At 39.4% G+C, this 25226-nt stretch overlaps 1 long non-coding RNA gene across 4 annotated transcripts in view; it reads right to left on the bottom strand.

Moving 5' to 3' along the window:
• The window catches only part of LOC106831557 (uncharacterized), a 78379-nt gene that overhangs the window by 12517 nt on the left and 40636 nt on the right, over positions 1-25226 (bottom strand). Inside the window, exon 6 of one of the 4 annotated variants that reach the window (XR_011506657.1) lies at positions 17870-20596. The exons of the other annotated variants lie outside the window; for them this stretch is intronic. This is a non-coding gene — a long non-coding RNA (uncharacterized lncRNA). Of the gene's footprint in view, positions 1-17869; positions 20597-25226 lie in introns of those variants that run through there. 4 annotated transcript variants of the gene reach the window in all.

Genomic DNA, 25226 nt, shown 5'->3' with positions numbered 1-25226 from the left:
CAAGAAATCTTAAAGAGTCCGAAGTAACAGGACTGCTGTGTGGAGTAGAAATGAGGCCATTAGATGATGAGTCTTTATTGTTGGTCAACTTGGAAATTAAAAGAATTAAGCAAATCCTGAAAACATAAATGAAGGAAAAGTTTGAGATCAATCTATTCAGGTCTGGAAATAAATCAGATAGATGAGTGTTAGAGCTGAGCATCCCAGGAAGACTCGGAATTCGAAAACATGTAGTTCCCTCCCTCATAGAAGCAAACGATCCAGGAGGGAAAAATTAGCATACCTGAGGAATGCAATGGGAAGAGAGGAACTAGCGGTCAGGAAAGTGTTCTTGGAGCTGAAGATAATAGTGTCTGTGCTCCCAGTACTTAATTATGTAAAATAATAATTCACACTGGAATACTGGCATTACTATATTTATGTCTTTAAAATACTACTATAGTATTACCATTTACGTGAGTGTCATTTATTGAATAGTGTGAACATTTTTCCACAAGTGAACTGTGAGATAACACAGCTGTTACTGTCCCCATTGTACAGATAAAGATACTGAGGACCATAGAAGCACAGCGGTATTGCATAATTCCGAATGGCACTGTTCATACTGTAGCCATCAGCGACTTTCTTAAGATACCAAAGCTGGTTAACGACACAGCTGGATCTTGTCGGCAAAGCTCCAGAACAGGAGTATTACAGTCACATGGGCGTTTACCAGCTGAGTGGCTTTGGTCCTGATGTTTATTACCATCATCATTTATTTTCTTTGTGCCTCCATTTCCTAATCTTCAAAATGGGATAACAGTATTTGTTTTACACAGTTGTTGGGAGGATGAATGAGGTGTGTATGCAAAGCACTTACTACAAAACAGACATTCCATAAGCAGTTGCAGTTGTGTTTATTATTTAAGGGCTAATATCTTTTGGGTTCTAGGCGAGAACTCACTCCAGCACATCCAACTTCTTATTTTTGAACACGGACTGCTTCCATATAGATATATCATTTAAACAGATATTTTACGTATAAACACATACACAAACTCACACAACACATATAAGAAACTTACACTCACATACACAGAACTTTTTAAAAAGTCTGAGAAACAGTTTTCTCAGTTGGAGTTTGCTTAGTAATCTTTATAAAACTTTGTTGATGTAACAGCTTAAATAGTATTCCAGTTCGTGGAGTAGTCTAATTATGGGTTATATAAGTTCTTTTCATTAAATTATATCAAAAATAAAATTTGTGACAAGCACCTAAATTAGTATGTAAAAAAATATTTCCTTTCAGAACTTCGTGATGGTTTTAGCTTTGTTTAGAAAAGTCCTTCAAGTTTAATTTACTTAATCTAAAGATAATTAAAGATAATAAAATAAAAATTAATAAAAAAGTTAACTTCCAATAGGAAAAAAAGAATCATTATTGGAGATGAGGGAAAGAGGAAGTTTCATCTTTCAAACGTGGCTCTTAGCTTTGATAATATAACTTTTCAATAATATTTTCCAAAAACAGTTCAACTAGATGAAAAGCACCCAAGATGAGTATGATTAAAAAGTATCAGCAGCCTAATCCATCAATGTGTATTCCGAATATTTCTAATACACCCGTAAGTAATCCCTTCCAGATTTTGTATGTTCTTTCTATTTGCAAACGAACACAGCATTTTTCATTCATTTATTTTTTTCCCTTATTCATGTCTTCGTTTAGTCAGTTAACAAGAATTTATTGAGTAAATAGTAATAACAATGTGCACATGGGTCTGGAGAAGATATATCCTTGCTTTGGAGGAATTTAACATCCGTGTTAATCAAGGCACATAAATATCTGAGAAACAAGGTGTGACATGGGATCAGTAAGTCTCAGGAAGGAAAGAAAGCACTTCCACTAGGTGTCATCTAAGAAGCGTGACGGAGAAGGAGCAGCTGGGCTGAGGGGGACTGGCAAAAATGAAGCCAGCACATTCCAGGCGCAGGAGAGTGTAAGCAGTGTAAAGGGAGCCACTCTGTGGGGAATAGAAAATAGGATCACAAAAATTTTTGAGAGGATATTCTAGAAATATTTATTAGCAACTATTCATTTTGCCAATATTTTGGGGGGTTCTATATGTGTGCCAGGCACTTTCGTCTGCACTGGCAATGTAACACTGAATAAATCACCTGAAAATCCCTGCCTTCACAGGTGGTGGGCAGGGGGGAAGATAGATATTGAAATAAATACATAATATATGTTATATGTGTATATAGCATGTTATATGAGGGTTGAACATTTTAAATAGGGTGTCAAGGATGGCCTCACTGAAGTGATATTTGAGTAACAACAGACCAGCAAGAGGTGAAGTAGCAAGCCCTAATGAGATACGAGGGAGGAACATTCTAGGCAGAAAGAACAGCTAGTGCAAAGGCCCTGAATTGGGAACATGCCTGGCATGTCAGAAAAATAGTGAGGAAGCTGGTATAACTGCAGAGGAATGAGCAAGAGCTGGAGGAGAAAGGGATGAGGTCAGAAACGTGGAGGCACTGGAAGCGGAACTTGAAGAAGTGGGCTATTTAAAGACTCTGGCTTTTACTTGCATTGACTGGGATGGGGAGTCTCAGAGGATTGAGCAGTGGGTGACTTGATCGGCTTAGATCATAAAAGGATCGTCCAACTCAACTATTGAGCGTGTATTCTAGGGGGCAAGGATGGAAGCCCAGGGAAGAGCTAGGAGGCTGTGGAATGTTCAGGAAGTGGTGATGGTGGCTGGGATCATTGTGGTTTGAATGGAGTAGTGAAAAGTGATCAGGTTCTGGATACTTTGAAGGGAAAGTTGACAGGATTTGCCTATGAGGTGTGAAGGAAATGGAAGCATCAATGATAACTCCAGCGTTTTAGACCTAAGCGATTGAAAAGGAATTGTCATCAATTGGAATGGGAAGACTGGGAGAAGCAGTTCTTTATGGGGGTAGGTCCGGAATATGGCTATTTTTGTGCCTAGTTCGTGCAATTTAGTCAGTCATTATTTATCCACTATTTGTTAATTATCCTTATTAATTACGCTTTTTATACTGGGATAAAGTCAAACAAACCTACAAAATAAGACTTCTTCCTGAACTGATTAAGAACTTTACTTCTTTAAAGAACCAGATATTGCTAGTGTTAATTGTATTTTATTTTGGTTGTTTTCTTTTTAGCATGGCATAGAAATGATTAAAATAGTTAGGCAACAGAGATGGGTATATACATCAAGATAAACTAATTCTGCAAAGCAGACTAAGGGAATTCCATAATGCCAAGGCAATAAGAGGAGTTTTCAAAGGGTGGAGTCAGACATTGAACAGAGAAAATGCCCCATCCAGCTCCTATAAATAGAAGCTATCCTGAACAGAAGAAAGAAAAAGAGGGAGGGCTTTCAATGAGAAAAAGAAACTACCCATTCCCCTCCGTCCCACATCCACGAACATCTTACTTCCAATATTTCCAATATTTAAGACAATGGCAACATAAATTATGATGAGTGGCCCTGAGATTTAATAACCTGCCACAGTACAATAAAGAGCTGTCCCATTAATATCAATAACCGAGAATAAGTGAAGTAATCTGCCAAAAATGTGGGAAGCTAAAGAGTGAGATGTCATATCCTACTTCCTGTGCTAATGTACACTAAATGATTTTAAATGCCTTTTTTTTTGGTTTTATAAATGGTCAAGTATCTAGTCATTGGCCTATTAATTAACCGACATTGGATTTACATGAAGAAATGTGCATGTGTGTTTTCTAGAAGAAATCTTTACAATATTTGATGGTGAAATTTTTTAAGGATGCAATTATAACTTCCATGTTGGAGAGTTTAATTATTATTAGTGCTCTAGGTCTCAGGTATCCTCAGGTTTGTTCTATTAAACCTCTGAAACAATACTTATTTAAAATAAGATATACCCTCATTTCTACTTTGACAGGCGTATTCTTTTAATCCTTAACTTTCATCCTTTTAGTAGGAAATAATTGTCTAATTCATACACAGTTTTCTGCATATAGGGCTTTTTTATAAATTAAAAATACAAAGTGACAAACTAAGGTGTGGTCAGATGAGGGGCTGCCTAAAGCCCATTGGCTATTAACGCATTTGAGCTCAGTAAAAAACAAAACAAAACAACTTTTAGTCTATTAATCACAAATTGTTGATGCCAGGAGCAGCTTAACTTTGCAAAATTGTTTCACAAAAAAAAAAAAAAGGAAGGAAGAGAGGGAGGGAGGAAGAGGGAAAGAAAAAGAAAAGAAAACTAGAGAGGAAAAAAATGGGAATGAAACAACAGAATTGTTTTCAAATAAGAATGGAGTGATACTGCGATGAGCAGACAGACCGAAGTTCAGTAGTACTTTGTTTCTTGACTTTGGTCTGGCTTCTTGTTATAAAATGAATGCTGTGTTCCCATAAATCCATACGCTGAAGTCCTAACCCACAATGTGATGGTATTGGGAGGCGGGGTCTTTGGGAGGTGACTGGGTTTAGATGAGGTCACGTGGGCGGAGCCCCCGTGAGGGAAGTGGTGCCCTTATAGGAAGAGGAAGAAGACCAGAGCTCTTTCTCCACTCCATGAAAACACGGTAAGAAGCCAGCCATCTACAAGCTTGTAAGAGGATCCTCACTAGAACCCAACTGTACTGGTACCCCAATCTTAGACTCCCAGCTTCCAGAACTGTAAGAAATAAACATCTGTTGTTTAAGCTGCCAGTCGATGATGTTTTGTTATGGCAGCCCAAGTTGACTCAGGTACGATCTGTACCCGCTCACACTCCAGGTTGCTGCCACCAGCCCACTCCCACACATCTTATCTGAAGACCCACTCCACTGTCTCCATGCTTGCTGTGCTGTGTGTGGAGGTTAGAAGGGCTGCATCCTGACCTGAGAGCATCCAGACCCAGATTCTGGGAGGAGCGAGTTTTATTTACTCTTGCTGGTGCATCTGCTCATATAGTGCAGAGGTGTATGCCCAAATAAGGCCTCATATTGAAGGCAAGAAGGCCAACAAAAGCTGTTTCATCCAGCATCCTTCCTGCAAATGTCAAACAACAAGTTGTTAGTTTACCAGTTTTTAGAGTAGTCTCCTGAAATAAAGCATAAAATGAACGTTCTTCACATTCTGCATTGCTATTTTGAATATGAATTAATTTGTTTCCATCAAACAAAACTTGCCATTCAGTCTCTATCTTCACCACGCATTCTAATCTGTGAATGTACAGCTCTAAGGATTAACTTCCAAGCGCATTCTTAAAAAAAGTAGCTCATGTCTTTATCCTCCAATATTTTGCTGCCAACCTGGGCAGCTTTAGTTTTAGAAGTTTACATTTTAAACTACTCACAATCCAAACATATTGCTTGTGTTAAGCAAAATGAGAGCAACAGTGGGAAACATACACATTCCTCTTGTGATAAGTTGAAAGAATGGTGTTACTGCGCTTGCACAATCTTGACACCATGAGAGTGACATTATATGACAGTGGGATTTATCTGGTACTTCTTAATGTCTAAAACATATGCTGGTTTTCTTGATTGGATATTTTTTAAAAGATTAGAAAACAATTCATTGGATATAAATACATTTATACCGTATTATGTATAATAAAGGCATGCTTAACAGTTTCCTTAAATATAAACTAAGTCCATCAATCTTTTTGCATATGAGTAATGGTAAAGATCAGGGGCTGATCCAGGTTTTGTAGAGCCTGAAGATTAACAATTTTTTATACCTTCTTTAACAAGAAGTATACTAAATGACAAATATCACAAAATGATGATGGGGTCTCATGCAGGATACAGAATCTGAAGCATAATCATTAGCTACATGGAGATTTGCACCCCTCTGATATAGAACATAGTCAAGATAATGTCACTGGCATGGTTGGGACCTGTTTTCCTTTGTTGCTGACATTCTGGTCTCATTGTCCATTACGTGTCTCACAATGACAGAGGAGAGGCTGGTTGATGCCTGGCTTTGATGCTCCATGCTCCCTGCACAGTGCCTCAGTCTCCCTTTGCAGTGCTCAAAGTTCAGTCTATTCATAGCTCAGACGCTGCTGTTGAGTTTATTATTTTATTCCTACCTGTGATTGCATATATCCATGCAAGCTTTGTGGACATGCACCAGTTCACGGTCTTGTTGACCACTCTGTCACACACTACACAGATGACTCGCCCCCTTGCAGGAGGCAGCCTGTTCTCCTTGTCTCTGCGTTTCTACCCTTCCCGGATTTCCACCTATCTCTGTCTGTCTCCTATGCTGGCTTCACTTACTCAATTCGTGTATTTTAAAGGGATGTTCTGGTTAAATCCCGTGAATTCTCATACAAACTCCCTGACCTACTTTCCACCGAGATCTCTCTTTTGAGCTCTAGATGCAACTATATAATTGGAACTTTTTACTTATAAGCTGGATATGTCCATATCTGAACTCTTGATCCTGTCCTCAAAACCTAGTGAACGGCACTTCCATTGATGCAATCCCTCAATTCGGACCTAGAGGAATCAACTTCAACACCCCTTATTTTCACTGCACCCTTTCCAATCAGTCACCAGGTACTATGGATTCTACCTCCTAAATGTCTCTTGAATTCACTCACATCTCTGCATCCTCATCATCTCACGCTAGTCTAGGTTATGATTATCATGTTGCTGATTCTTTAAAATATGATCTTGTTTGCACTTATCAAATGCTCTTCTGGCTGTTTCCTAAATTTGAATAGAAATAGAAGGCTTTTTCAAGGCCAAATACTATCTCTTAAATTGTTTCCCACTACTTGAATGTATCTTCCACTATAATTAGTTTTGGACTCTCAGCAGATAACTTTACCATTTCCCAGACAGAAAATGAAAATACTAAGGAAGAGATGGACTGTTTGAACATCCAAGGACCAAGCCTAAACTTACTGGCATCTGAACCCATTTTTAATTTTTCACTTCTGTTACAATAGAAGTGAAGTCATCCTCGGAACCAAGGCTCACTCCTTATCCCTCCACCTGTGATCTGGATTCCATCCTTTCCTTTCTTTTCAGGCACCTTTATTGATCATTCAGCATCTGCAACTCCACCAACCCTTTCCCATCAATGGTTCACCATACTTGTCTCTTCCACCATTAAAACCGCTCTCCCCTCACTGGTTCTTCTTACCACTTCACTTCTAAATTCCCTGAAATAGTGTCTACATTCACTATCTCTTTTCTCCCTACGATCTGACTTCGTCATTCTACTGAATCCCTGTCATTCTACTGAATCCCTGTCATTCTGCTGAAATAGCTCTTGTCATATAATAAATTATATATCCAGTGGACATTTCTCAGTTGCTTGGGCTTTCTAAGGAACACAATACACCTGATTTTCTTCCTAACTCTCTGATTCCTCTTTCTCAGTCCATTCATAAGCCCTCTTTTTCTACCTGTCCCAGCTCCTCCACTCTTTTAATACTATACAACTTTCTACTCCACCATCACCCCAGCTGTAATTACCAATGATGGATTCTGATTTATAAATGTATATCCTTTGCCAAGAGCTTTATCCTGAGATTTAGAGGAACATATCCCTTTAACTAGTGGAGCTTGCAACTTGAGTGTTTCCCAGTAAGTCTAACTCCAATGTTTCTAAATAAGCCCATCCCCTTCCCACCAACTCTGCTTTCTCTTGATCCTAAAATTTGGTGACAGTCACCACCATCTACCAAGATGCTCAAGCAAGAATTCTTTTGCTTCCTTCACTTCCCTGCTTTCCACATCTAATCAATTCCCATCAATCATGCCAGCTAAATCTCTTTTGAGCTTGTATTTTCCCCCATGTCCACTGTTACTGCCCTAATGTTCACTATTACCTCTCACTGGTACTCCTACAACTGTTCCAAATTGTCCTCTCTGGTCCTAGCATTGCTGGCTTCTGATACATTCTCCATATTTCAGTGTGATCCTTCTTCAATGTAAATCTGATCACGTCATTCTTCTGCTTAAAACCTTATAAAGGATACCAAAACCAGACAAGGAACACACAAAAAAAGAAAATTACAGGCCAATATCATTGATGAACATCAATGTAAAAATCCTCAACAAAATACTAGCAAATCAAAGACAACAATACATTAAAAAGATCATACACCATGATCAAGTGGATTTTATTCCAGGGATGGTTCAACATCCACAAATCAATCAACATGATACACCACATTAACAAAACAAAGAATAAAAAAATCACATGATCATCTCAATAGATACAGAGAAAGCTTTTGACAAGATACAGCATCCATTTATGATAAAAACTCTCAATAAAATGGGTATAGAAGGAAAATACCTCAACTTAATAAAGGCCATGTATGACAAACCCACAGCTAATATCATTCTCAATGGAGAAAAACTGAAAGCTATCCCTCTAAGAACAAGGACCAGACAAGGATGCCCACTTTTACCACTTTTATTTAACATAGTATTGGAAGTCCTAGCCAGAACAATCAGGCAAGAAAAAGAAATAAAAGGGATCCAAATTGGAAAGGAAGAAGTGAAACTGTCACTCTTTGTAGATGACATCATTTTGTATATAGAAAACCTTAAAGAATCCACTAAAAATCTTTCAGAAATAGTAAATGAATACAGTCAAGTGACAGGATACAAAATCAACATACAAAAATCAGTTGCATTTCTATACACTAACAATGAAGTAGCAGAAAGAGAAATTAAGAACACACTCCCGTGTACAACTGCAACAAAAAGAATAAAATACCTAGGCATAAACTTAACCAAAGAGGTGAAAGACCTGTACACCGAAAACTATAAAACATTGTTCAAAGAAATTGAAGAAGACACAAAGAAATAGAAAGATATTCCGTGCTCTTGGATTGGAAGAATTAACATAGTTAAAATGTCCATACTTCCTAAAGCAATCTATAGATTCAATGCAATCCCTAGCAAAGTTCCAACAACATTTTTCACAGAAATAGAACAAAGAATTCTAAAATTTATATGGAACAACAAAAGACACTGAATAGCCGAAAGAATCCTGAGAAAAAAGAACAAAGCTGGAGGTATCACACTCCCTGATTTCAAAATATATCACAAAGCCATAGTAATCAAAACAGCATGGTACTGTGATGAAAACAGGCACACAGATCAATGGAACAGAATCGAGAGCCCAGAAATAAACGCAGACATTTATGGACAACTAATTTTTGACAAGGGAGCCAAGAACATACAATGTGGAAAGGAAAGTCTCTTCAATAAATGCTATTGGGAAAACTGGCCAACCACATGCAAAAGAATGACAATAGACAATTATCTTACACCATACACAAAAATAAACTCAAAATGGATTAAAGACTTGAATGTAAGATCTGAAACCATTAAACTTCGAGAAGAAAACATAGGCACACACTCTTCAACATTGGTCTTAGCAGCATATTTTCAAATACCATGTCTGACCAGGCAAGGGACACAATAAAAAAAGTAAACAAATGGAACTACATCAAACTAAAAAGCTTCTACATAGCAAAGGAAACAATCAACAAAACGAAAAGACAACCTAACAATTGGGAGAAGATATCTGCAAAACATATATCATATAAGGCGTTAATATGCAAAATATACAAAGAACTCATACCTTTCAACAACAAAAAAGCTAACAACTCAACTAAAAAATGGGTAAAAGATCTGAATGGAGATTTCTACAACAAAGATATACAGATGGCCAATAGGCACATGAAAAGATGTTCAACATCATTAACTATCAGGGAAATGCAAATCAAAACTAAAATGAGATATCACCTCGCTCAGAATGGCTGTAACTAACAAGACGGGAAACAATAAGTGTTGGAGAGGACGTGGAGAGAAGGGAACCCTTGCACACTGCTGGTGGGAGTGCAAACCAGTGCAGTCACTATGGAAAACAGTATGGAGATTCCTCAGAATATTAAGAATAGATCTACCTATAATCCAGCTATTCCACTGCTGGGTATTTATCCAAAGAACTTGAAAACACAAATGCGTAAAGATACATGCACCCTTATGTTCATCTCAGCATTATTCACAATAGCCAAGACTTAGAAGCAACCTAGGTGCCCATCAAGAGATGAATGGATAAGGAAGATGTGGTATATATACACAATGGAATACTGCTCAGCTACAAGAAATGATGAAATCCAGCCATTTGTGAAAACATGAATGGACCTTGAGGGTGCTATGCTAAGTGAAATTAGTCAGAGGGAGAAAGTCAAACACCATATGATCTCATTCATAAGTAGAAGATAAAAACAATGACAAACAAACACATGGCAACAGAGATTGGATTGGTGCTTACCAGAGGGGAAGGGGGGAGGGAGGAGGGTGAAAGGAGTGTTTAGGCACCTGTGTGTGGTGATGGATTGTAATTAGTCTTTGGATGGTGAACATGATGTAATCTACACAGAATTTGAAATATATTACGATGTACACCTGAAATTTATATGTTATAAGCCAATGTTACCTCAAAAAAGAAATATTTTTAAAAATCCGCAAAACCTTAAAATAGAAAAAACAAGAATGAAAACAAAAACACCACCTTACAATGGCTCCACGTTGCTCTTAGAGTAAAATGCTAACTACTTGACACATCTAATGAGACCGGTAAAGTCTATCTCCTGCCACCTCCCCAACCTCCTTCCCCATCACTCTCCCCTCATGTTGTGTGGTGCAGTCATGCTGACCTGTTTACGTCCTTGAGACCTGCCAGGTCATTCTCTCTGATGTACCGCCCCTCCTCCTGAGCTCTTCCTTATCCTCAGGCCTCAGATTTACTGAGTTGATGAACTCCAAATTCTGAGTCAGTTATGCCTCTCTATAGCATCCTTTACAACATGTACTGATGTTTATTATCACAGTGCCCTGTGTTTGCTACTTGCTTATTTGTAGGCTGCAAACACCTTGAGGACAGGACCAAAGATTGTATTGTTTAATTTGCGTTCTTAGTGCCCATCCCTTAGCAGATGGGCAAGTTATTTAATCTCTCTGCCCCTGAATTCTAAAATGGGGATAATGATGACAATACCTCCTTGGTTGTCATGAGAATTGAGTGAACTCTTACCTACAAAGCACTTGGAATAGCACCTAGCACACAGCACCTGCTCAGTAAATGTTAGGGATTGTGATTTCACGAATGGGCAAATGATTGCTCTGACTAAAGGAACTTCCTGCGCTTCCTGCCCAGGCTCAATATTTCTTTTATGGACAAGAACCTATAAACACTATGTGTTAGTAGTTTTAACTTAACTAACATTTACCAGGCAGACTACCCTATAAGAGGCAGTAAGCTAGACAAATTGGAGGGTGCAGGATGAGCAGTGCAATGTCCCAGGCCTCAACTCATGTCACCCACTTGCTCTAATAAAACATAGGGAAAGCTGAGAATGAAAACAGTGATCTGAGTTGTCATGGAGACCTCCAGGAGGAAGAGCTCTTAGAAGAGCTCAGGTCAGAGACTGACAAATGTATCTGAGAGTTTATCTCAAAATTTTAAATTTGAGGGAACAAATACTGCAATAAAAATGAGCATCACTTGGAAAAGAAAGTATATCAAGTTACTTTACAAATCCATTAAAATAATCTATTACTGCATTGCATAATTAATTTTACTAAGGACTACCTAAGGTGTAAGTCACATTGAGGCCAAGAGAAAAGTCTTACAATCTGAAATTTGAGGTTGTGTTGGTAAATTTACATAAAAAAAAAGAAAGAAAGATGTGATGGAGTCTTACAGAAAGCCTTCTCTCTCTGGAATTGCAATTAATGTTAGCTGACTCAAAGGGTTACAGCTTGGAGCAACTTGAATCATATCGGTTATAATACCTACAGTCCACATGGCAGAACCCAGCGCTCAAGATTCACATTTGGGTTCTTTACTTGTGTAGGTTTCACAGGGAATCTGAGTCAAGAACTTCTGGCACCTAATCTCTCAGAAGAAATGGCCACAGCTCTTCTTTTTAAATGTGTCTGTGAAATACAGTGACAAACATGTTTGTATTTTCTACTGTGTTTTTCCTCAATTCCTCCTACACTCCCCCAGCTGGAATTGGTTGTTTTAGAGCACAAATACCTTGAGGACAAGAACTAAACCCGACTCTTCATGTGCAGCAATGTCCACAGGAGGACACTTAATTGACATTGTTGGTAATAACAGTGATACCATCAGGGTTCTAAACTCAACCCTACTGACATCAGGGGCTGGATAATTCTTTGTCATGGGATTGTCCTGTACATTGTAGGATATTAGCGGCATCCCTGGCCTCTGTCCTCTAAATGTCAGTTACAGCCCCTCCCAGCTGTGGCAACCAAAAATGTCTTCAGACATTGCCAAATGTCTCCTGGGGGGCAGAATTGCCCCCAGATGAGAACCACTGCTCCAGCGATATGCAGGCACAGTAGCTTGTCATAAAGGCCACCACAGCAGGGACAGGAGGCAGGCTCACAGCGTATTCCATCCACATAATCTTGGTGTGCCGGGCCAGTGAAGTCAGAAAGAGGTATATACAGGCCCCCGATTCTCCCTAGAATCTGATAAAATTACCCACTGGATTCAAAATTGTTAGACAGCCTTCGATTTTCAAAACTTCTACAACGAGACAATTGAGAATCCACACCCTGGTGGTAGTAGGCATAAGGAGTCTTGTGCGTCATAGGTAGATTAAGCTTTTTGTAAATCCACAGTGTGGTGTGATGTGACTGAGTGCCAGACCAAAGCCAATTTGATCTTCAGCTGCATCGAGTTGCATAATTTATTAAACGATGAATTTAATACTTTAATTCTCATTTCAAGATCATTTTTAGAATGTCCTGAGACTACATTTTAAGAATATCTAGGTATGTACTGGGAAATACTCAAGGAATTGTAAAGTATCAGAGAAATCATTTATTCAATACAGAATAAACCAGCGTTGGAGGTTTAAGATGCCTCAATAAAGCTGAAACTCAAGCACATACCTAAAGACCATTGATAGGGATATTATAGAAAAGCCTTCAGTTTCATACGAGCAATTAAACTTGAATATTGATGCTCCTTCTGATCCTGACAGTCTGTGATTCCTTAAAATGATAATTCATTTTTTCTCTCTGACCTATTTAAGACCAAGACGGGAAGGGTGGGGGGGACGTGTCTTCCTTGCCTTCAGTGGAGAATGAACCACAACTCCACTTTGTATTTAGACTTTGCATGCATATGAATAACTCAATACTCTTGTACAAATATCTTCTCATGATCTTATTCTCTTAAGAACAGGATAAATAGCAAGCTTCCCCTCCCCCCACCCCCAGTTTATCTTATTTGGCTTCTGAAGATATGCAGGATGTGTTTCAGACCAAATAAATTATTGACTATTCTGCTCTAATACTACAGAATTTATCTTTTCTAAATAGCTTTAATCTTTGTTACCTAGTACATCACTATTTGTACAGCTTGGGTTTATCCATGAGAAGGTCGCTGCTGAGAGTCTGATTAGACAGAATAAAGCTGTTCACATTCAGTGAACTTGTGAAGATGCTCTCAAAGAGAAATTTCCAGAATTACCTCCTAGCACTTGCATTTCTTATTTCTTGAGTCAACTTACTCATAAACAGTGTTCTCATTCACTTATTTCTCGAGTATTAGGTTTGAGCCCAAAGTCACTCAATGCCGCAGCATGAATGGGTCCCTGTTGTGTGGTGTACTTCCACGTACCACACATACTGTGATGCGTCCTCACTCAAAAATGTAATCTTTTATTTGTTTCTGATTCAACCTGAAGACGGCTAAACATGCCATCTTCATGTCTTAGTATTTCTTGCGGAAAACACACAACTCTTTTATTTTTCAAATATGGCATTATATCTCCAATTAGACAACTTTCCAATCCCGGAAATCCTCTCTTTTGTTTAAATATCATCCATGCTCTTTTGGGTAATCCCAACCTTTGAATTCTAAATCAGCTTAATTCTCTACCAAGTAAAATATCAAGTTGCCTCTCACTCCAAAGTCAAACATAGTTTCAGGGCAAAAATATTCTACATATGCTACAAAGCGACTCCATCAACTTTTTAGATGGTTCCATTATTGTGATAATTTTCATTAGTCCTTTTCAGCAAGTTCTTTCATTTTGTCTTCTATGAAAAGACTTGCTTGCTTGACTCAGTACTGTTGCTGAATTTAGTAGATGGTGTTGAAGTTAAAGTCAGGAAATTTGTTCTCTCATCATCACTAATTGTGACTCTTTGCTTTTCTTTATCAGATGCTTCCTACCTGTAAAGTGAACTCTCTGGTCTTAGGATACAATTAGGATTACTAAATAGATATCTAAGGGTTTTCAAAGATACTAGACAAATTATGACACAGATTGTTTATATTGCTTCCACAACTGACCACGTGGTGCTAGAGGTCTGATGGTTATGAATATGGGAGCTAATAAAAGCCCATGAAAATGTAAAAACATGCACGCATGCCCTTTTTTACTCTTTGAGGCAGTAGGAAAGATGTCTTGTTGTTCCCTCCTATCTCTATAATGCATGCGTGTGCAGTTGTAAATCTGCTAATAAGTCTGCATTTTCTTAAGCTACGACACTCTAAAGAGGTTACTGTCAGCCTCGGTAGGGGGAAGAGAGAGCTCTAGATACATATAGGGAATTTATCCTTCTTCGTTCATCACAGGATGTTAGCTGGACATGATTCGTCCATCCATTCGCAACGTTCTCCAGGTCTCTCGTTCATTCCTCGGCCAGTCTTCAGTCCATTCAGCAAGCACTTACTCAGGATTGAGGAGACACTATCATACCCCACACCACACCTCCTCTGCCCACCTCTGGGTTCAACTGCAGCTGGAGGACAGATCCCTGCTGGCCGACAGCTTCCCACTCCAAGAGGCCCTGTGTGACTCTCACTTTCTGTCTCTGGGCTTTCGCCAAAGCTGTGAGAGCTCGCCCAGTCTGGGCATCCAAGAAGTGGTGGGGTGTCATCCTCCGGACAAGCATTACCAGTGGGTAGAGGGATGGGTAGACAAATGCCTCAATTGCTCTTCCTTCAGAGGAGAGTTCTGTGCCACACTCGATGTCATTTCTCAGAGGGTCCCAAGAAGGCTTGGGCCCCAGTTGTTCACAGCTATAACCATTTCAATGAGGCACCTTTTATTGGTTTTTTTCCTTCCCTGTCTCATTTTCCCATGCCCTCACTCCTGGAAACATCTTCCAAATAGACCGCTTGCACCCAAGACCTTATCTCAGGTTCTCTTTTTGAGTGAATCCAAACTAAGACAACTTCCCAGATGATTTCAGTTCAATAAACTTTTATTGGCTATTAACTCTATGCTAAGAAACGTGCTAAGGTTCAAAGATAAGCAGTGCAATAACACATTCTCCTGATCTCGAGTAGGAGCTTGTTTTGAGCGAACAAGACAAATAGACACATCATCACAGTAGAATATTATAATTGCTCTAATAACCGCATGTTCAACAGCATATTATGACAACTCAGAAGAGGGAGGAACAAACTTTTTGTGGGGTAGGAGCTGTGGATCAGGGAATCTGTTCTGGAATGCTTCCAGAAGAGGTGTTCAAACTGATGCTAGATGTGTCAAACAATAGTGCGCTGCATGAAAAACAAAGGAAAAGAAGAGATAATCTGAACAAAGTTTACAAGTGTGGAATATTGATCCCTTCAACAGGAGTTACAGAGCACTTACCACATGCCACGTTTTCTGCTGGACATTGGGAGCATGTCAGTGAATAAGGCAGCGTGTTGTATGAAATTTTGTCAAGACCTACCATTCTATACGGCAAATACTTCATTGACTTTCCACTGTACTGTGAACATTTTGAAATGAGAGACTACATTTTGATTTGTTTTATTTTTTCAATTTCATGCAGAATTTACCAAAACCTTCCATTTCTAAAGTTTTACTCTATTTCTACATCCTTTCTAGCCAACCTAATTTCTTGAGCCATTTTGAGGAGTGACTTGATGCTGAGATAAAGGAACCTATCATGATGTACCTGAAAAGCTTTCAAATGTTTGGTCTTCTTGGACTGACATTTCTAAAATAAACTGTTAAGTTTTTGGTCCAAATTTCCCCTCAGCCTCTCAACCCACTCTACTTTCACCCTTAAAATGAGAGAAAGTGTTGCACACACTCGGCTGAAGGAGAACTTTACCCACCGATAATCACTCAGGAAATTTTGGTCTGTAAACCTGACCTGGAGTCATTCAGAAAACCAGCTACGAAAGCTTCGTCTGGAAAACTCCATCAATATGATGGAATCAAAAGTGGAAACAAAGGTGAAAAGGGGCATGAATGGCTCTCAACCTAATGAAATGCACAAGCATCTATGTCTGTAGGGACAGATTTATTTCCTGCTAAACATGTATTTCCTGTGTCATAAACACAACCTGAGTATACCTTTCAAACACCGGGGGAGAGACCAAGCCACGGGCAGTGTGGCGTCATCACCAGGACTAACTCGCAGGGGTTCCTTTTCATCCACGGAAGGTCCTGCTTCTCACTCTAAATTTAGCATCTACCTACCTCAACCGCAGCCCAGTACCCAGTCTCTATTTTTAAATGATGATCCCAGGTTCTTAGCTCAGTAAACTGCCTTGTTTAAATATTCTTCTCATCTATTTTTTTTCCTCCCCTAGGGAGCAAAGTATTTCCTGACATCTGTTTTGAATTTATCTTTCTTTTAATTTCTGTGTATGCCTCTTTTTTCTATCATCTGCACTGAATTGCAAATAGCATGTTAGGTTGAAGGTTTTTTTTTTCCCCATTTCTAGAATAATATTACCTTTACCTCTGGGTATTCTAAAAGGGCATTTGTACGACCTCTACATCGATCATGTGACCATCACAAAGCAGCCACCTTGGTGTTAGGGAACTGGACAAAGCTGTGTCCCCGAAAACCTCCCACTGAGCTACTTCTTAAGGCTGGAGCACTTACTGGAGTGGAACTGTGGATGGCCTGTTACCGCCAGCATGCTTGTATCCCCCAAATTCATACACTGAAGCCCTAACCCCCAAAATGATGGTATTTGGAGATGAGATCTTAGGGAGGCAATTAAGGTTGGATGAGGCCTTGAGAGTGGATCCCTCATGATGGGATCAGTGCCCTTATAAGAAGAGATGCCAGAACTCGCTCTCTCTCTCTCTCTCTGTCTCCACTGTTTTGAGGACACAGCAAGAAGGCAGCCATCTATAAGCCAGGAACAAAGCTCTCACTGGAACCTGACTGTACTGGCTCCTTAATCTCATGCTTTCAGTCTCCAGAACTGTGAGAAAATCAATTTCGGTTGTTTAAGCCATCCAGTCTATGGTATTTTGTTATGGCATCCACAGCAGACCAACACAGCCTTGTTGCACAGACTGTCACTGTTGCCTCTCTGTAGATCCCATAAACGTCTTCTAGAGATATAGTTGGGGACAGCTCCTGCATTTGGCACTCTCTTGATGCTATTGACCATATTGATGTATTCCTCTGGATTCCCCAAACTCTGGCAACTTGTGATTAGGGCAAAGATTGCAGCCACATACAATAATGCTATTTGGGGCATATTTTTAGCATATCCATTGTAGACTTTTTGGAAAATAAATGGAAACAGAAACTAAATAAATTGTCTATAATTCCACCATCATTAGATAAATAATAAGCGTGTATTGCTAAGATTATTTCCAGTCTTTCTTATATGCATATCTATGCTTAAACTGAAGGACATATATGCATATGTTTGCCTGTGTGTGTATATGCATGTGTTATTATATATTCAAGTGTGTTATACATGTGTGCATGTCGTGGATATGTACACGTGTGTGTATACACAAATACATGAGTAATGTATCTGCATGTCTATTATATATATGTGTACTAATGTATGTATACGGTCATGCACCACATAATGACGTTTTAGTCAATGATGGATCTCATATACAACAGTGGTCCCATAAAATTAGTACCATACAGCCTAGGTGTACAGCAGGCCCTACCACCTAGGTTAGTGCAAGCACACGCTACAACATTTGTGCAATGACAAAATTGCCTAACAATGCATTTCACAGAACGTATCCCCATCGTTAAGCAACATGTTAAGTATAGACACACACACACATATTACACCTATGATGTCAGCAAAAGATTCTGCCAACCGAGATTCTTTGTGATTCAGAATCTAAAGAATGAGTAAACAATTGGAAACTGGCAAAAGAGTTCTTGAGAAGTGTTGTTGAAAATTAGACAATGGAGTCCCTTCAATATTCTTTGAAAAGTGAAAGTAAAAGTTAGAATTCCTTCTCATTTGCTGCTTGGCAGCTGGACTCCTCTTTTGAATGCCACTCCATGCAAGGACTAAGCGCTGTGGCTCCTTGGCTTATATTGAGGATAATACAAAAATATGGCTCCAAATAGTGCCGACCTGGTCAGTTTCATCCAGCATGTGTCACTTTCCAAAGGAGATCACAGTTTTCTGCACTCAACGTCTCTTTAAACAAAATATTTTATGAATAGCCACTTTTTAAACAGTAAAGTAGTATGTAAATATGAAATATTGCTCTTAATAGTAAGGAGGAAATCAAAGCAAAAATTAGATAAAGGAGGAAAAAATATGATGAAGATTTATCTCTTTCCATCACCTCCACCAGGACTGCAGCAAGAGCTGCACTAAGAAACATTAACAGACGGGCAAATATCTTCACAAAAGACTCACCACCAGCTCCAAAGGCAGCTGGGTCTGAGCCGGAGGGTGGCTCTGCCATCCCTGAGTAAACACTGGGAGTCCTTCCACTTTCTTGTGTCCACGGGCCCCTTGCCATCTGTATTTTGAGATGGTCATAAAAGAGTGGGAAAATATTTTCTTCCCGTTTTCAACAGGAAACAATTTCTGTAAGTGACTGACTACACTAAAGAGTGCTCACTGTAGAATTTACATTTTCTTAAATGGGCATCTCCTTTTATAAAATGGAATATCTGGTCAGACTCTCCCACAAGTTCAATTCTCATGATCTTCCATGACCTTGGAAAGGAAAGAACAGGACTAGAGAGTCTTGTTGGAAGATAGTGTTCCTTAACCGTCCATTGTGAGCTTTTAAAATTACGAAGAAGAAGAAAATTTTGGAATAGTTCCTAAAGGTTCTGACTCTGTGCTTTTCAAAGTTGTGAGCTTCTAAAATTACAAAGAAGAAGAAAATCTTGGAATAGTTCTTTAAGGTTCTGACTCTGTGCTCTTCAAAGTCAGTTCAAAGTGTGGCGTTATGATGAAACGTTAAGGCATAAATAATGATTTTTAAACATCATGAGAGGTTTTTCCAAATTAAATGATTACAAGATTCTTTTAAAAAAAGAAATGCATACAAGTGTAAGGTTTCTTTACAAGTTACCTGAAAAGTGATTTCCTGAAGCTGAGCAAGTAAACTGGTCCATTACTACTTTGCATCAATTCTAAAGGATGTGGGGAGAGGAAGGAAAAGGAACATGAGAGTAAGAGATCAAAGCATGTACACTACAGGAGAAAATACTTTTTCTCTGTGGCTTTGAAAATCTCTTTTAAGGGGATCCCCTCCCCGCCTACTTCGGGGTTTGGCATATGGTGTGTGCTCCAGATGGATAAGCAGTAATACAGCTGTTAAGTATCTGGCGCTCTTGCTCAGCAGCGCTCCCTGCCAGCTGGCCAGCAGCAGCCAGGGCTTGTAGAATGAGCTGATTTCTCCCAGCTGTTATGCAAAAGAAAGTAGAGAAATGTTGCTGTTCACCAATTTTCCTCCTAAGCCATTTTAGCTTAAGCTCAATCCCAACAACGATAACAACTTCCCCAGATGGCAACTTCTTGTGACACAGTACGCTTCGTCCACATGATGTGTAAGTGTGACTATAGGGTTACATTTGAATAAGGTTAAGAGACAGTGGAAGTGCTCGTTGCAGCAAGCTGTGAATAATGTAGGAAAGGAGAACTCTCCGTCCAGTGCAGGGAGATGTTCGCTGGGGCGTTCACGGTACTGCCAGAGCACTGCCAGCCCCGACACAGCCCACAGAGACAGGCAGCCAGGAAATTCGTCTCACCTGTAGGTCCAGAAGACCCAACAGGAGGAGATCACCTTACTCAGTAGCTTGTTTCTGGCAAATGACGCAACAAACAATATTTATAGTAACAGTCCAAAAAAATAAGAGCTCTGAACTTGAAATGAAATCCAGAAAGGAGTCTGCACATTTCCAAAGACTGAAGGTTTTGTGACAGTAAATCCTATGTAGAAGGCTAGTGATGCAGGGGGAAAGGAGACCATGTGACAACAGTGTCCAGGGAAGTCATCCGCCAGTTCTCTCTGGAAGTGCAAATGTCACATCTTCTTTTAGAAATGTGGGATAGACATCACAGCATCGTATATTTTCTCAGTGAAAATGGATACATTTTGTTTATACATCTTTTATGTCCTGAATTTACATTTTTTAAGGGTGATTTGTTGTCTAACTTTGGTTACAGCTGTAATCAAAGTTGGAAGAGAAAATGGTCTACTTAGGACCCCCCTCACTCTAACCAGAAACTTACCAGATACCCCTTCCCACTCCAGCCCCAAATCACTCACCTGAGAGCATCTGTTCTTCCTGCCTTGCTGATCCTGGCAGTTCTACGAGGCGGGGAAGAAAAAGGCAGAAGGAGAATAATTGACTGGAAAATGGGATGTTTGCAAGATTCTCAGGCACGGGTCTGAGGTGCTGCCAAGGCCTGAGATGAACTGACATCTTGGCTTCTGGGCAGGAATACAGGAGTAACGTGGAGAACACAGCGGGGCACTAACTCTGCCAGAAAGCCCAGGCCCCCAAGCAAATCTCGTTTGCTCTCTATAATTGCTTCCTGAGACATATACCATCTGAGCTCCCAAATCCAACATGCACAGCAAAACCTAAAAGTCACTGCATCTTGAGCAAGTACACCTGAAGAAAGTGAAGGCTGTGTGGCGAGGCCTGCCATCACAGAGTCCCGGCGGCTGAAGGAAGGACACATCCCTCCGACCTGCTTCATAACTATATTTGGTTCATTAGCCCTCCGTCTCTTGAGATTTGACAGGCCCCATTATCTTTCCCCAAGTGCAACAGAAAGCTATCGTAAAACGTAGATATGCCACCCATGACTGGGGAGAAGGCTGCATTACCAGCGGCGTCATTACTATAAAGCATGGAATGGAAAACAGATAAGAAACAAATCTGTAATTTGCAAACATCAGGAGCTAGTTGTTGAAAGGAAAGAGGAGAATAAACAAATGAATGCTGATTTCCCTCAATGTCATAACAGTGAAATGTTTTAATTAAACAGAGTTGGAGGAAAGAATTATTAATTTTAAAATGGTATTTTCTAAAACATCAAGGTGAAATTAAAGAACAGAATTTCTGATGTAATACGCACCATATTTCTGCGATTTATCTAGGACCTATGGATAAAACACTTTCAAATACTCTCTTTATCTCCCCTGGCTGCCAATTTTATCACAAGTGGAAGTAGTGCTTTAGGAAATAACAGCACATTGGCTAATAAACACTGTCTGATTCCATGATTTATTTTCCTCAGAAGTTATAGCTGGTTCAAAATGATACCCAGTGAAGTGTCACACATTAATTTAAAAATATTTCAACAGGAAAATTTATCTGTGAACTTTGTGACGCCACAGCATTACTGTAAAACACCCTCGCATTTTTTCCTTTTATTGGCAGCAATAATAGCAACAACATATCTCAAAAATGCTACTAAATACTCAACAAAATGCATATGTTGAGGCCATCCTGGTGGCATTGTGGTTAAGTTTGTGTGCTCCCCTTCAGAGGCCCAGGGTTCATGGGTTCAGATCCAAGGCATGGACCTACACACCACTCATCAAGCCATGGCAGTGTCCTACACAGAAAACAGAGGAAGATTGGAACAGCTGTTAGCTCAGGGGCAATCTTCCTCAAGCAAAAAGAGGAGGATTGGCAACAGATGCTAGCTCAAGGCTAGTCTTCCTCACCAAAAAAAAAAAAAAGCATATGCTAAATACCTTCTATGTGCAGAGCACTATACAAGGCAATATGGCAAGGCAGGGGATGGTGGTGGGAGAAAGAAGAGAGAGAAGCAAAAGAAAAGTCTGTTTTAAGGAATAGACTCTCTACTACTGATAATCTTAGTGTGCTAAATTCTTTCAGTGTTCAAAGAGCTTGTTGATTGAAGTGAAGTTTTTTGGGGGGAGGATTGGGGAGTAATCCCTATGAAGTCTTTGAGACCAGATAGGCTTAGATGAAGAGGAGTAAAGAAGGTAGGAATGTGGGTAGAAGTAAGTTATGCCTGTTATGGCTCATAACTAGTAAATTTACAAAAATATTGGAAGAAACAGGCCTGTCTTTTTATTTTAGTGATAAGAAAAAAGTCATGGATCTTCCAAAAAACTATTCCAAAAATTGAGTTACTTGGTCCTAAGATTTTTATCTTATACAACAGTCAAATGCATACAGGTCAGTGGATCAGATTGTATCATTTTGATTACAATGATGGATTGGAGGATTACGACAAAGAATCTGGGCTCATTGACTGACCTCCTGCCTTCACAGGCACAATGCTCCCTCCCTCATTATTTGCTTTGGTAGCTTCTTTTTCTCTACTGCCGAAACCCAGGAACAATTTGCCGTGCTCTTACTCAAGAACAGTGACCCAGGAAACAAACTTTATAATATAAGAGACCCTGGGAATATAAGTAGAAAAGAGACTCAAATAATCGCCAGGGCAGCAGGGAAATATGAGTTGCAGACAGTGCCTGTTACCGTGGTAAACCCACCTTCCTTTCCAAACTTAATCTCACTTACTTTGAACAACCAACTCTTAGTGCTACCTAGAGCTAATCACTATTCCCCGAACCCATCATGAACATCTCTACCTTCTTACTCTCATGCATGCAATTTCCCACAATGTCCCAGGGTCGTTGTGAGCATTAAATGAGATTGTATGAATATGGTTCTTGTCACAAGTCCTGGTACTTGGCTAGTTATACGTTAAGATTAGCATTTAGCAATAAATCTTTTGTAGTTCAATCCCAACCCAATTTTTCTATGTATCTTTTCAGAACATTCTAAACCATTGTGATCTATTTGAAGGAAAATGGGGCAGCCATTCCAACGGGTCTTATTTGGTTACTGTTCTGTAAGAAAGTGCTTTTTTCTTCTTTCCTGAATGTGTGTAGGATGGTAACTACATACCCAGTTCAAGAGCCCCTCTTTAGTAACACCTTAAGTACTCCTTTGAGCTAAGTATCATATATGACAAGAAAATTGAGAATACTGGAACACTATGATGAAGCATATCAAGCAATAAACTAAAGAATAAATAAATGTGAAACAAGCCATAAGAAATAACCAGCCACTTGGAGACATGAACAGACATTTCTTCAAAGAAGATATACGGATGGCCAATAGGCACATGAAAAGATGCTCATCATCGCTGATCATCAGGGAAATGCAAATCAAAACTACACTAAGATGTCACCTTACACCCATTAGAATGACAAAAAATATCTAAAACTAATAGTAACAAATGTTGGAGAGGTTGTGGAGAAAAAGGAACCCTCATACACTGCTGGTGGGAATGCAAACTGGTGCAGCCACTATGGAAAACAGTATGGAGATTCCTCAAAAAATTAAAAATAGAACTACGATACCATCCAGCCATTCCACTACTGGGTACCTATCCAAAGAGCTTGAAGTCAGCAATTCCAAAAGTCCTATGTACCCCAATGTTCATTGCAGCATTATTACAACAGCCAAGACATGGAAGCAACCTAAGTGTCCATCAACAGATGATTGGATAAAGATGTGGTATATATATACAATGGAATACTACTCAGCTGCAAAACAGAACAAAATCATTCCATTTGCAATAACATGGATGGACCTTCAGGGAATTATGTTAAGTGAAATAAGCCAGTTAGAGAAGGATAATCTCTGTATGACTCCACTCATATGAGGAATTTAAAAACGTGGACAAAGAGAACAGATTAGTGGCTACCAGGGGAAAGAGGGGGTGGAGGGTGGGCACAAAGGGTGAAGTCGTGCACCTACAACAGGAATGACAAACAATAATGTACAACTGAAATTTCACAAGATTGTAACCTATCATTAACTCAATGAAAAAAAAAGAAATGACCAGCCACTAATGAAATCCTCGGCCTTAAGAACGTCTTTCCTCCTGTTTTGGTTCCACTATTAGTTCTCAGTACTCTTGTGATTCAGCCAAATTTCTTAATAAGGGTGGATGTATTAATTGCAGAGGGTACTCAGTCTGTCTTCCATCTCGAAGCTGTCTTCAAATTGTGTAGATTTCAACCAATGAATTTCTGTCAGTTTAGCACTTGCTCCTCCTAATTGCTGTTCCACAGCTCCTTGAAATGCCAGCAAAATTAATCTTCTCTACTATTAATGCCCTCTGAAAAAGTACCTATTGTAAAAAGATGGTGACAAAACATGAGAGAAATTTTATACAATTCTCTGGTTTGGGCAGATACAGAATAATCCTGGGTGGAGTACTGACTAGAAGATTCTCTGATTGAAGTCTTTCATTCTGATTGTGATGACTGTTTTCCGCATCCCTCCCAACTTTAACAATCCCTTTCTCCCACTCCAGTGTCTGAGTTTAAAAGAAATAACTTTGCTACTTCATTGGGATTTGTCTATTTAACTGTGTTAATCCCACTTAAATTTAGTAAAGGCTACCTTCAATATAACTTATTGTTCATTCATTCATTTTTTCAGCAGACTTTTATTGGCAGCTCCTTTACGTTAGGCACCATCCCTGGTCTAGGGATACAGTAGTGAGCAAAAAAGACAAAAATCTCCACTCTGAGAGAACTCTATTTGACTGAGGGAGATAGGCAATAAGATGAAAAGCAAATACACAATATGTTAGATACGCCTGAATGCTGAGGAGTAAAAATGAACATGAAATGCCAGGATGGGGGTCAAGACGGCATTTTAGATAGGATGGCCCAAGGAATGAGAAAAGAGAGAAAGAGGGGAGTTGAGGATGACACGATGGCCTTTGGCTTGAGCAACTGGAAGAATAGAGTCCATTACCTGGAAAGAGTAGACTTTGGAATAGGGTCAAACATGAGGAAATATCAAGAGGTTTTGGATCTATTACCTATTTCAGTATGAGAGTCAAGTGGGAGTGTCAAGAATCTAGCTGGACACTTGAGTCTCGAGGGAGAAGTCTGGATTAGAAATGCAAATCTGGGAAACAACCTC

The sequence above is a fragment of the Equus asinus genome, chromosome 11 (assembly GCF_041296235.1).
Source record: "Equus asinus isolate D_3611 breed Donkey chromosome 11, EquAss-T2T_v2, whole genome shotgun sequence".
Taxonomy (NCBI): Eukaryota; Metazoa; Chordata; class Mammalia; order Perissodactyla; family Equidae; genus Equus; species Equus asinus.
This window is presented reverse-complemented; position numbering and strand designations above follow the sequence as displayed.